This window comes from Euprymna scolopes, chromosome 27, assembly GCF_053919585.1.
Source record: "Euprymna scolopes isolate OS-2025 chromosome 27, ASM5391958v1, whole genome shotgun sequence".
In the NCBI taxonomy this organism is placed as follows: Eukaryota; Metazoa; Mollusca; class Cephalopoda; order Sepiida; family Sepiolidae; genus Euprymna; species Euprymna scolopes.
The window spans coordinates 22,117,419-22,130,402 of record NC_136508.1 but is presented as its reverse complement, the minus strand read 5'-3'; the positions used below and the strand labels follow the sequence as shown (position 1 = coordinate 22,130,402).

Below are 12,984 nucleotides of genomic sequence, written 5' to 3'. Positions count from 1 at the left end.
TTTAGACAATGATGTTATTGTTGACATCATTAAGCGCAATTGAAATCAGTTGCATTGCGGCTCATTAGTTGATTGGAAAGATAGGACATCAGAGGCTAAGTCAAACTGGGTCCCTTAGGCGGAAGGTCGACTTAATTGGCAATGCCCGTCGCAAAGTCATGTAACTAGTTCGCTGAACCTTTTATAGAACTCTTTATATAAGAACTTGGAGAAAAAATAAGTATAGTTTTAAAAAAATGCAAATAAAAACACAACCAGGTGTCGGAAGAACTGTGATACAACGAAACAACCGTCTGTGAATGATTATATATATATATATATATATATATATATATATATATATATATATATATATATATGATGATGAATGCAACGTCTTTTCAGACGAGTGCCACTCCCTCAGACATTTAAAATCCATGAGCCCAAATACCTGAGGGAGTATCTATACAAAGATGATGTTACAGAGTCTTAGCTTTGTACGACAGCTAAGTCTCTCTCTCTCTCTCGGTTCAAAATGTTGAGATCCAGCAACAAGCAAGAGCAAGATAGCCAGCAACAAATTAAACTGCAGACCAGCTTAATGCGGGTAATGGTCTTCCGCTTTATGGTTTTTTAAATCAGAGATTTGCTTCTCCTAGAAAGGTTGCCTTCACCACGGCTTACGGGAGCCCTCTCCACCCCAATACACATATACAGACACACAAATATACACGGTGCTAGTTGGCCGTTGACCAAGAAAAAGAGTTCATTCGCCCTTTGGAAGGTCTTGTTTTTAATCCTTCAGGGAGACTAGCCGCCCTCCTCACCAAACAAGTCTGGTGGGGGAACCAGTTTAGTCGCCGGTGACCCAACCATGAGGCAGGTAGTACTGGGTTATATGGTACCAGTAGCATATGACAGTACCTGACGTACATATATATATATATATATATATATATATATATATCTGCAGAAATATATTTTCTTATAATATATACCAATCCTTATTTAAGAAGCTCAATGTAATTACAGAGCAATATAGAGAATAAATGACAAAAAACTATATTCCAGAATTCATTATGTTGACCATCTTATAATTTATTCCTTTAATTCAGTTGACTTATACAAATCTTGACACTATCTGTTTCGTAGCGCAAAACTAATCAACTAATTATTATATCAATCACTGAATCTCTTATGCCCTTAACTCATCAGAAGAAATAGCAACAATCACTCCCTCAAAAGGAAATGAAATTTGATTTGACATTATTAAAATCCGAAAATTGGAAGAAAACGTGCATATACCTTTAATATGTGTCCAGTACGCCATTTTGAATTTTGGGCATTGAATTTTGAAGGGCATAATAGATTCACTGATCGATATGATTATCAAGTGATTGATTTCGCGCTACGAGATACTGTCAAGAATTGTATAAGTCAACTGAATTAAAGGAATATATTATAAGGTGGTTAACATCATAAATTCTGAAATATAGATTTTTGTCATTTATTCTTTCTCCCTCCCCTCTCTCTCTCTCTCTTTCTGTCTGTCTGTCTGTCTCTCTCTCTCTCTCTCTCTCTCTCTCTATATATATATATATATATATATATATATATATATATATATATATATATATACATATATATATATATATATATACTGGCTTGAGGCCCGACGTTGCCCGGTCGTACGATATGCTTAAACATGATATTTTAATTTATGCAGATTGCATATGTATTATTATGGAATCAATCCTTTATTGAGTATTATATATTACGAGGAATAATTTGCCCGGTGGAATAATTCGCAAAAATAAATAAATAATTCGCATAAATAAAAAAAATTTAAAAAAATGATGATATCGTTTTTCCAATTCCGTCTGTTTGTTTACAATATCATCTCAGCTGATATCTGAGTTTGACGATGAATATCCCGGAAAGTCACCCTTGATGAATGTTTTATTTTAAATATGCAAACAAACAAATGACTTGCGGTAATTTTAAATTCTTTTGTCGTAAATCAAGCCCATTAAAAAGGACAAAAAGTAAAGTAAAATGCTGAGATATAATCCGGTTTGAATGCGAGTCATTCTGTAGCCGAATATTCTACCACTTAGCTACATCTCCAGATAACAGTGAGTCTGTTTTTTTCTGTTTTTTTTTAAGGATCGGATTTTTTTCGATTTTCGATACTTATCGGATAGATTTCTGTACAAAACATATCTAAGAACACCGCCAGACATATAAATTACCTTTGTGTGAAATTTGAAACAGGTAGGCTCAGCTGTTTCGTAACTTATGAGGGAGGAACTATCCCCCTCTCTTTCTCTTTTTTTCTCTCTCTCTCTTTCACACACACACACGCACACATGTATATATATTAATGATCGGATGATATCAATATTTTTCCCGATTCTGATTCAATTACTAATTCCGTACTAAATTCTCGATTCGATTCCGATACAATTACCGATGCCGATTTATTAGAAATTTCTAGATGTATAACATTATAGCTATGTGTTATCGATTACCGTAAATACACATGTAAAATTTGTAGATGTTTTCTCAAACGTAAAAATTACCATCTTTAAGAAAGGGGGCAGGGATAACTGCAACAACTACTGGGGAAATACTACTACTAATCGCGAGTATGATTTTCGCCCGGATTCTCCTACCCCAGGACAGACGACAGAGGACCTGCAGTTATTAGCAGACGCATACGACTCTGCCTACGAACGTTTTGGGATGCAGGTCAACACAGACAAGACCAACACCCTCGTTAACAATTCATGTGGTCTGATGCTCCCAAACTTCAACACCACAGTAAACGCCCAATCATTAGAAGTGGACCAGTTCTCCTACCAAGGAAGCATCCTAACATTTGTTTCCACATGCAAGAAGGATGTGAAGCACAGGATTAGGCCAGCCCACTCCGCCTTTGGTCGACTCAACTTCCGTGTATTCAACAACAACGTGTTTTGTCCATTAAAATTATGGTGTTCCGGGCAGTACACCTCTTCACGCTCCTGTCCGCATGTGTGCCGTCGATACTGTACAGAAGCGATATAAAAAAAAATTGAATGCTATATAAACTGAGGTAGGTTTTGGAAATCCCATGGGAGAGCCACATTATCAATATTGAAGTCCTGGGACGCGCCCCAGTGACCGGCATTGAGACCACCATCATCAACCACCGCCTCCGCTATACAGGATACGTCCACGTGATGGATAACTTAATGCTCCCCAAGCAAATGCTATATGAAAAACTGGTCCAGGGCACCAGACCAGAAGAAGCCTTAAAAATGCGCTAAAAAAAGGACTAACTCAAACGCACTCTGGCTGTAAGAAACACCGGCATGTCTTCGTGGGAGGAAACGGTCAGGGCTAAGTAAACGTAAATAGGTGAAGCACACTATGACACCGTGGACTTTTAGGATAAGAGCAGAGAAAATAAAGAGACTAGGATGAGAGTAAGAAGAGAGAGAGAGACGAGGACAATCTCCTCCTTGTGAATACTTCCCACATAAACTCGGGCTTAACAGCCACATCCTATATAAACATCCACCCCAAAGATAGGAGATTAATGACAAAGAAACGGGACACAATATTCAGAAAGTTAAAAAATATATTGAACAAGATTCGAGAAAACTGGTGACGTAAGCAAGGCTTGCTTGTCGGACGAATATTGGAAGTGTATCTAATTTTCACGAGAGTACTTGACTCTAGATTAACTAGGAGTAGGAAGAGTCTGTAAATGGGTGGGTAACTCGTTTTTAACATATTTTGAGGCATTCGCATCTAAATATTTCTACATCAGTTCATGGGTTTATCGTATTTCAGTTTTAATATACGTATTTGGAGAAAGCCATTCTTATTATGAGAGATTTTGATTAAAAATTCTGTCCGGTATTGTCAATTTCGTAATCCTATGCAATTACTTTCGCTTGTCCTTCTTTTACTTTTTCTTCTGTTTATTTTTCTTCTTTTTTCCATTTACTTCCCCTTCTTCATCTTCTTCTGTTTATTCTTTACCTTCTGGTCCACTTTTTCCTTATTTTCTACATTTAAAACTAAAAATTCAAATAATTTAAACAACGTTTTCCTTCGCTGGCCGCCATGCGTTTTTGTATTTTTATACTGATCTCATTAATTAATCAATTTGATTATTATTTCCAACTTGGATTGATTTATTCAATCGAACGAATTTTGATCGTCTAGTGCTGCAAAGTCAATAGTGGAATGAAAAGAAGAGAACGTAAGGAAGAAAGCGCGAGAGAGAGAGAGAGCGAGAGGGAGAGAGAGAAAGAAAGAGAGAGTGAAAGAGAGCGAGAGAGAGATAGAGAGCAAGAGAGCGAGAGAAAGAGAGAAAAAGAGAGAGAGAGAGAGAAAGTCAGAGAGAGAGAGAAAGCCAGAGAGAGAGCGAGTGAGTGAGAGAGAGATCGCGCTAGAGAGAGAGAGAGAGCGAGAGAGAGAGCGAGAGAGATAGAAAGAACGAGAGAGAGAGCGAGAGAGAGAAAGAAAGAGAGAGAGAGTGAGAGAGAGCGAGAGAGAGATAGCGAGAGATAGCGAGAGAGAGAGAGAGAGAGCGTGCGCGAGATAGAGCGAGAAAAATAGAGAGAACGAGAGAGAGAGAGAGAGACAGACAGACAGAAAGACCGAGAGATAGAGTGTGAGAGAGCGAGAGAGAGCGCATGAGAGAGAGAGCGCGTGAGAGAGAGAGAGCGTGAGAGAGAGAGAGAGAGTGAAAGGGAGAGCGAGAGAGATAGAGAGAGCGAGAGAGATAGGGAGAGAGATAGATAGCGAGAGAGAGAAAGCGAGTGAGAGTTTAACCACTACTCTCTCAAACTTTCACCTGTCGTAACTTTTTAGTTGGAAACTAATTTTTATTGTTAAACGCGCAGATGTAATAAACACATCTGGAGAATGTCTTTTCTTGTTTTCATCTATTTGTAATATACTGTCTAGTGTTTTCGATTATGTAGTTTCATATTATTACGTTCGCTTCTTCTTTTTCTTCTTCTTTTTCTGTTTTATCTTTTTCTGCTTCTTCTTTTTTCTGTTTCATCTACATTTCATTCTTTACCTTCTCCTGTATGTCATTCGCTTCTTCTTCTTTTTCATCTTCTTCTTCTTCTTCTTCTTCTTCCTCTTCTTCTAATTCTTCTACCTCCTTTTCTTCTTCTTCTTCTTCTTCTTCTTCCTTTTCTTCTTCTTCCTTTTCTTCTTCTTCTTCTTCTTTTTTGTTTCATTTTCTTCGTTTTCTTCTTCGTCCTCTTCTTCTTTTTCCTCCGTTTCATCTTCTTCTTTTTCTTCTTTTTCCTCTTCTTCTTCCTCCGTTTCTTCTTCTTCTTTTTTTTCTTCTTCCGTTTCTTTTTCTTCTTTTTCTGTTTCATCTTCTTCTTTTTCTTGTTGTTGTTGTTCTTCTTCTTGTTGTCATTGTTGTTCCTTTTCTTCTTCTTTTTCCTTTTCTTCTGCTTCTTCTTCCTTTTCTTCTCCTTCTTCTTCTTCCTTTTCTTCTTCTTCCTTTTCTTCTTCTTCTTCTTCTTCTTCTTCTTCTTCTTCTTCTTCTTCTTCTTCTTCTTCTTCTTCTTCTCTTACTGCATCCCCCTCGGCGGTTATTCTTTTTCTTTTCGTTTCTACTTATACTTCTTTATCTATATTTTAGTCTTTACTTTTCCTTTATTACGTTCGCTTCTTCTTTTTTACTTTTTCTTAATCGTCTTTTTCTTCATCATCTTTTATGCTCCTTCTTCTTCTTGTTCTTCTTCTTCTTCATCTACATTTCATACTTTACCTTCTACCTTTATTACGTTCGTGTCTTCTTTTTCTTTCGTCTCTTTTTTTTCTTTTTCGTATTCATTTATTTTTTACCTTCTTCCTCTTCTTCTCCTTCTTTTTCAACTAAAGCTCATAGTTGAAATCATCTTAACTTATTAAAAATATTTATCATCACCGGTCAACGCGCGTGTCTGTAGTTTTTCTATCAAGGATGGGTATAATCAAAACAAAAAAAAAACTTATTTCATTAATCATTAAATGAATTAATAGGACACTTTTTTGCATACGAATGATTTATTAAATTGGCTGATCGTCTAGTGCAACAAAGTAAAAAAAGCAATGGCGAGAAAACGTAAAGATACAATTATGTATTATATAGGCGCATGGTTTCATTATATTTTTGTAATAACTAGGATTGTGACAACAGAATATGATTTTCATTCTTTTGACTCTCGGGTATATATCCGACACAGAAAGACACAGTCAATCAACCGAGGACCACATGTGAAAATGGAAGCCATTTCTTAATTTTATCGTTCCAAAAATGTATACCTGCATATATATATAAATAAATATACACGTAATATGTATCAGTAAAAAAAAGAGAAGTTATCTATTTTTAGTTAATTAAAACAAAGCAAAAAGAATAAGAAAGTTTGGCTAAATTAGAAAGAAACAATTGTGCATAAAATAAAAGTAAAAAAAAAATCAATTGTAACTTATATGCACCTTAAAATAAGCACGCAAAAAGTCTAGCTGAATCCACTGTCAAAAACTTTCCCCACTCTTTATCTATGCCTAAATCAAAATGTAGATTCCATGAACAAAGCTTCTTTCTTAGAACTGCATGCCTGTGGAACTCTGTTCTGTCTGCCTGCTTCCCTCCTGACTACAACTTGGATGTCTTCAAGTCCAACGTAAACAAATTCCTGATGAACCGCCCCCTAAAGTAGACACTTTATTAAATATCCACACTAACGTACTGTACTTACAATAACCCTTATCCCTGAGTGGCTTCCGGGCCTTGATAAGTGGTGACCACCTTGTAAAAAAAAACAATGAAAAGAATATGCTGTTATCACAGCCCTAGTAATAACATAGTATAACATGTCCCAGAATCTCGAGCGTTTCCATCAAAACCATTTGAGAGAGACAGGCTGTTGTGTTGTGGGCGTCTGTATAACATGGAAGGGGGGTGACTCGTGTATATGCCTATGAATTACATTGTTGTCTAGTGTATGATTGTATGTAAGTGTATATACGTGTATCTACGACTGTCTAGCGTTGTGATCGTCTGATCTACAGTTCGTTGTATGTGTATGTACATTTAAATGTAGCTCATGACGGAACAATAATATACATGAATACCTTTACAGCACAAACGACGAACAATACTTGTTTATGGTTTCAACATCTGGCCAACCGGGACCATATATGATCCAAGTTTGGTTTTAATTGACGGGAAGCTGCAAAGCAGATTAATCCTAAAAACAACAGAGCCTCGGGAACTTTTTATTCCGGAATGTTTTTTTTTCTTTTTGGAAAGTTGCAACGTTGATGCTAGATTTTTACACTCTATCTGTCTGACACTAACTAATTTCCATGTATCGCAAAAAAAAAGAAACCCCTCCAAAACAGTTCCCTTTTAAACAACGTCATTACGTTACTAAAATCATCACCTGATGTTTTTACATGTCATTTCGTTCTAAGCTGTGAACTATGTTATAATAACATTTTTAGGTTATATCCCTAAATGAATGTAAATAAATATCTATTCTAAATATTTTGATTATTCTAAAACATATTAACTGACAACATTTTTAGCTTTAATAATCATAAAAATATACGTCGACTAGCCACCTCTAGGCGTTGCTTAGTCAATAACACTACGCTTTCCAAATATATACCTGACGTCACTTTTTATTTGGAAAACTAATTCCTGTTGCTAAACGCGTAGACGTAAAAAATGCATCTGGATAAACTCATTTCGTTTTTTTTGTTGCTGTTTGTTTTTAATCGCGTGCAAGCGACTCTATAAGTCACTCCGTCGGTCCGTCAGTCGGTCTGTCTGTAACACTTTTGTGCTTGGCCTTTTTGGTTAAGATCAAAGGTCTGTTGTTAATAGATGCTGTTCTTAGCTTTTAAAGTTTTCTTGGCCTTTTGGCCAAGATCAAAGTGTAGCATCTTGTCCGGCAGATACTGCAAGCAAAGACAATATGTGGGGGTAAACCCACATATAAGACCTTGGTCAATGTAGGGGAAACCCTTCATACCAATTGTCACTATCCAGCTCCCCTACTCCCCGGGGATTTGGTCTCCATTCCCCCTTCACTCCTCACTTTAAAAATCGGCCTTGGGCCTAATTTGCTCGGTGGGGGAGCAAATAAATACTCTTTTCTTGGCCTTTTGGCCAAGATCAAAGTGTAGTATATGTTCTTACTACATGCGGTACTTATTGTAATATAAAGTGGGGGATCACATTTCTGTATTAATTCAATGTAAAATGATCACCCACTTTACAAGCACTCAGTTTCAAAGCCATTCAAGTCATTCTCCAGATCATTCAAGTTTTTTTTTGTTTTAGACGTTTTAGTCATTCTTAAGGTCATTCAATTCATCCTTAAGTTCATTAAAGTCATTCTAAGTCATTTTCTTTTTATTTATTTAAGTCATTTCAGCCCATTTTTCGGTCATTCTAGTTTATCTTTAAGAATTTCATGTGAATCCTACATTCACGCATTCATTCATTACACGAGAGCACGCGACTAATAGCCATATGCCTTGTTTTTTCTTAGCGTGCTTTCGATTTAAAATTCTGACCGCTATTTTTCCATGCCGAGTTGTTAAGGGCGTTAAAACAATAATGTACACTGTAGATGGACAAGCAATTCTGAACGTTTCACCTAGGCATTTTGAATTCGCCATAATCCATGCTCGTTTCAACAATCGCCCGAACGAATTTTCCCGCCTTCTTGGCGCTCTACTTGACATTTGACGATTCTTAACGTGTTTCATCCCGGAAAATACACGCAAGTAAGCGAATGCTCTGCTATTGATGGGCGCCAATGATAACATGGCTACTCGATGAATGAGGAACGTAAACAGGGAAACAGAAGTTGTGTCATCGCTGATTGAAAAGCCATCAAAGCCGCGAGCGAGGGAGAAATACGATCAAATTGCGTGGCCATTGTAGCGGAACGCCATGTGGAATATCAAAAATAGCTGTGAACGCCGTTCGAAAAATAACAACAATAACTGCTTAAATGATAAAATTGTACATAAACTTAGGATACAATATATATATATATATATATATATATATATATATATATATATATATATATATATATATATATTCATCAGAAGAGAAGAGAGGGGTTAGGGTTAGGGTTAGAACGCCCTGTGGAATATGAAAAATAGCTGTGAACGCCGTTCGGAAAATAACAACAATAAATGCTTAAATGATAATATTGTACATAAATTTAGAATACAATATATATATATATATATATATATATATATATATATATATATATATATATATATAATATGTAAGATATATTCATCAGAAGAGGAGAGGGGGTTAGGATTAGGGTTAGGGTTAGAATGCCTTGCGGAATATGAAAAATAGCTGTGAACGCCGTTCGAAAAATAACAATAATAAATTCTTAAATGATAATATTGTACATAAATTTACGATACAATATATATATATATATATATATATATATATAATATGTAAGATATATTCATCAGAAGAGGAGAGCGGGGTAAGGTAACTTTTAAGAGATGTCATGTAATTTCCTTATTTAACGAATCATTACATTTTTATACATTAGTATCTATCGATTTTTTGTATTATCGATTTTCCTATTTCCTTTTGTATCTAAGCCTCACCTTACATATTGAGCTTTTTATTATCGCAATAATCTCCATTTAAGGATTTCTTCTAATTTCCTTTCGTTCCTCCCGTAAATATATATATATATATATATATATATGAAATAAAATGGAGGTGGAAGGACCTGGATACTCAACGTTTCGCCCGATTTATGCGGGCTTCTTCAAGAGGGATGGTCATTGACGAGAGAGTCGGAGGATTGGGACTATATATAATGATGGGGGAGAGCAGCGTGTTTTCCTTATGTAAATTAGATGTCATATATACATGTATATACAACTTAGACACCGGTTAAACGCGAAAAAAAAATTGGTAATTTCACTTAATTTTATTTTTATTTTACTTATTTACTGTATTTTATCATTATCTATTTTTAGACTCCATTTTATCACCTCCTATTCTTATTTTTAGACACCATCTTTTAAGTTACTGCGCTATTTTTATCCCAATTCAATTATTTCTAATTTAAAAGAAAAAAGAAAAAAAAAGATTCTTTCGTAATCTCGTGTCATTTTATTTATTTAATCTATCACCGCTATATTTCCAAACACAATTTTTAATCTCTACGATATTTTATCTTTTAGACGTAATCCACTACACTAGTTTACTCTAATTAGTTCTTCTTTCATAAAATGTATATACATGTATATATGACATCTAATTTACATAAGGAAAACACGCTGCTCTCCCCCATCATTATATATAGTCCCAATCCTCCGACTCTCTCGTCAATAACCATCCCTCTTGAAGAAGCCCGCATAAATCGGGCGAAACGTTGAGTATCCAGGTCCTTCCACCTCCATTTTATTTCATATCGTCGGATTTAATCCAGCTCAACAATCATATATATATATATATAGATAGATAGATAGATAGATAGATAGATATAGTCTGTTAATAATTATACAAAAATTATTGGTAACGTATGTGCATACATGCTTCAGTGGAATCCCAATTCAAAGAGACAACTTCATCAGACAAAAAAAAGAAACGATATCCAAACGAAAGTCAATCGTTTTTAATAAGATATTCGGGTGTGGTTTACGCTCTTGATTAAAGTATGGATCTAAGCAGATAGGGGCGTTGGAGAGAGGTGTGGTTAGGACGGGATTGTGGGTTGGGGTGGGTTAAGGAAGAGTGAGAAGTATGATCCCGTGTGGTTAAGGTGTTGCAGCGAGTAAGTATTGACATTATTTTAACTTGGCGGTTGTTTATTGGCCTAAGTTTTCGGTTTGATTTCAAGAAATGTTATACCCTCATCGCCGTTACTTCTACAGAAACATGTATGCAAATGTATAACCAATAATAATAAACAGACTATATACCAGATCTGCCCTCCAATGAGCACATTAATAACCATGTCGGTTTCATTGGATTTATATCTAGGAAAATAATCAATTCGACCATTATACATATCTATCTATCTATCTATCTCTCTCTCTATATATATACATATATATATGCATATATATGTATATATATGTATATATATATCTATTCAACAAGGAAATTACATCATCACACGTCTTATCTGTTACCTAACACAACCTGTCGTCTTCTAGATACAAAGAACACCTATATCCCTTATGCCTAATGATGTAGTTCTGTATTGAATGAATCATTAAAGTTTATGTATTAGTATATATTTTTGTATCGTCGATTTTTTCTTTTTCTTTTTGTATATTGTTTTTTTTCAGTCTCTACAGACTATGAATACTCACTACATACATATATATATATATATATATATATATATATATATATATATATATATATATTTATATATATATATTATCGAAATCTAGTGGGCGATGTCCTTTTTCCTCCTTGCTACCTCTGCCTATCTATCGTTTTCTTTTTTCATGTCATCTGAGCTTCATTCAGTTGTTTCCCTCCTCTGTTTGTTTGCTTGCAATTTTCCTTACTCCCTACCTATGCTTAAAACTAAACGAAAATTCTATGAGTTGGGGTTAGTTTTCCCAGAAGTGTTCGTTTCTAGCGGAGCTGCTTCCTAGCTGACTTAACATGATATTTTTCAAGTGCAACTTAAACAGGTCAAATCTCGAGTCTCTAGACTGAAAATTGATAAAGTTATTTGGTAGGCAAATGTACACAGGTACACATACATTTTCACTTTTTTAGATATATAGATTTATTCTTTGATAACATTATATATATATATATATATGTGTGTGTGTGTGTGTTCATTTGCATGTATGTGACTGTGTCTCTGTGTATATATGTATGCGTGTGTCTAAACAGAAACCAAAATAACCGTTCAGAAAATACCAAAAGAAAAGAAGCGCCATTTTTAAAACGGAAGTAAGTTTAAAAATAAAATAGCAAATATGGCGGAAAACTAGGAGCCTAGCAAAACGAATAAAAACAAGAAATCATTTCGAAGTTGAAATTGAATTGAAGACGAAACGAAACATAATCGTGGAACAACTTTCTCGGGAGTTTGCGCAGATAATTTCAGTTTCTGTAAAAAGAACAAAAAAATAAAAAGAGTAATTCTAGGTTGAATTGTTTCCATTTTTTCTGTTTAATATCCAAACATAACCGTAGCTGTCGTTGAAATTGCCTTCGTTAGAACAGCCGCCATTACAGAACTACCGCTGAAGATTTTAGTGTTAAATGCGTTAGAGAGGAACATGGCAACCTCGGAAAGTAAAGTTGATTTTTCGTTTCTACTTTAGTGATCTTTGAACATGTCAATAATATAAAAAAAAACATCGTCTGTGTGCATGCGTGTATCTCTGTATTCTCAACTAAAACTTAACGACTAAAAAACAGATTCCTGCAAAGTAGGTTTATTTTTGATCGGCATAGACCTTGATTAAGAATATCTAAAATGAAAAAGAAATCGTTTGGAGGCAATTAAGATCATAGAGCGGCGGTTGTTCATTTATTTCTGTTGTTATTTAAGTTGAGGGGTGAATGACCGACCTTATCATTATTATTTCCAATATATTAAGGGAGAGAGATATGTCGAGCATTGGTGAAAGGTATGTGAAAAAAGGGAGCGAAATAGCTTTAATATTAATATATTACATAAATAAAATAAAAAAAAAATGAAGGGGGCGAATGACCGGTATTTAATAATTGATACCTTTTTGAAATTCAGCAGTAAAATACTTTTGATCATTTTGTTTTATCGCCCCATTTCTTTCGTTGCCTTTGGTTTAATGATATTTTTCCATTAGAAAGAGAAAGAGAGAGAGAGAGTAAGAGAGAGATAGAAAGAGAAAGAGAGATAGATAGATAGATAGAAAGAGAGAGAGAGAGAGAGCAAGAGAGATGGAAATAATTTTGATCGTTTTGCT

At 35.0% G+C, this 12,984-nt stretch overlaps 1 pseudogene; it reads left to right on the top strand.

Annotated features, from left to right (window-relative positions):
• Window positions 1–8,147: 8,147 nt before the first annotated feature.
• Window positions 8,148–8,273, top strand: LOC145249141 (U2 spliceosomal RNA; annotated as a pseudogene).
• The last annotated feature ends 4,711 nt before the right edge of the window (window positions 8,274–12,984 follow it).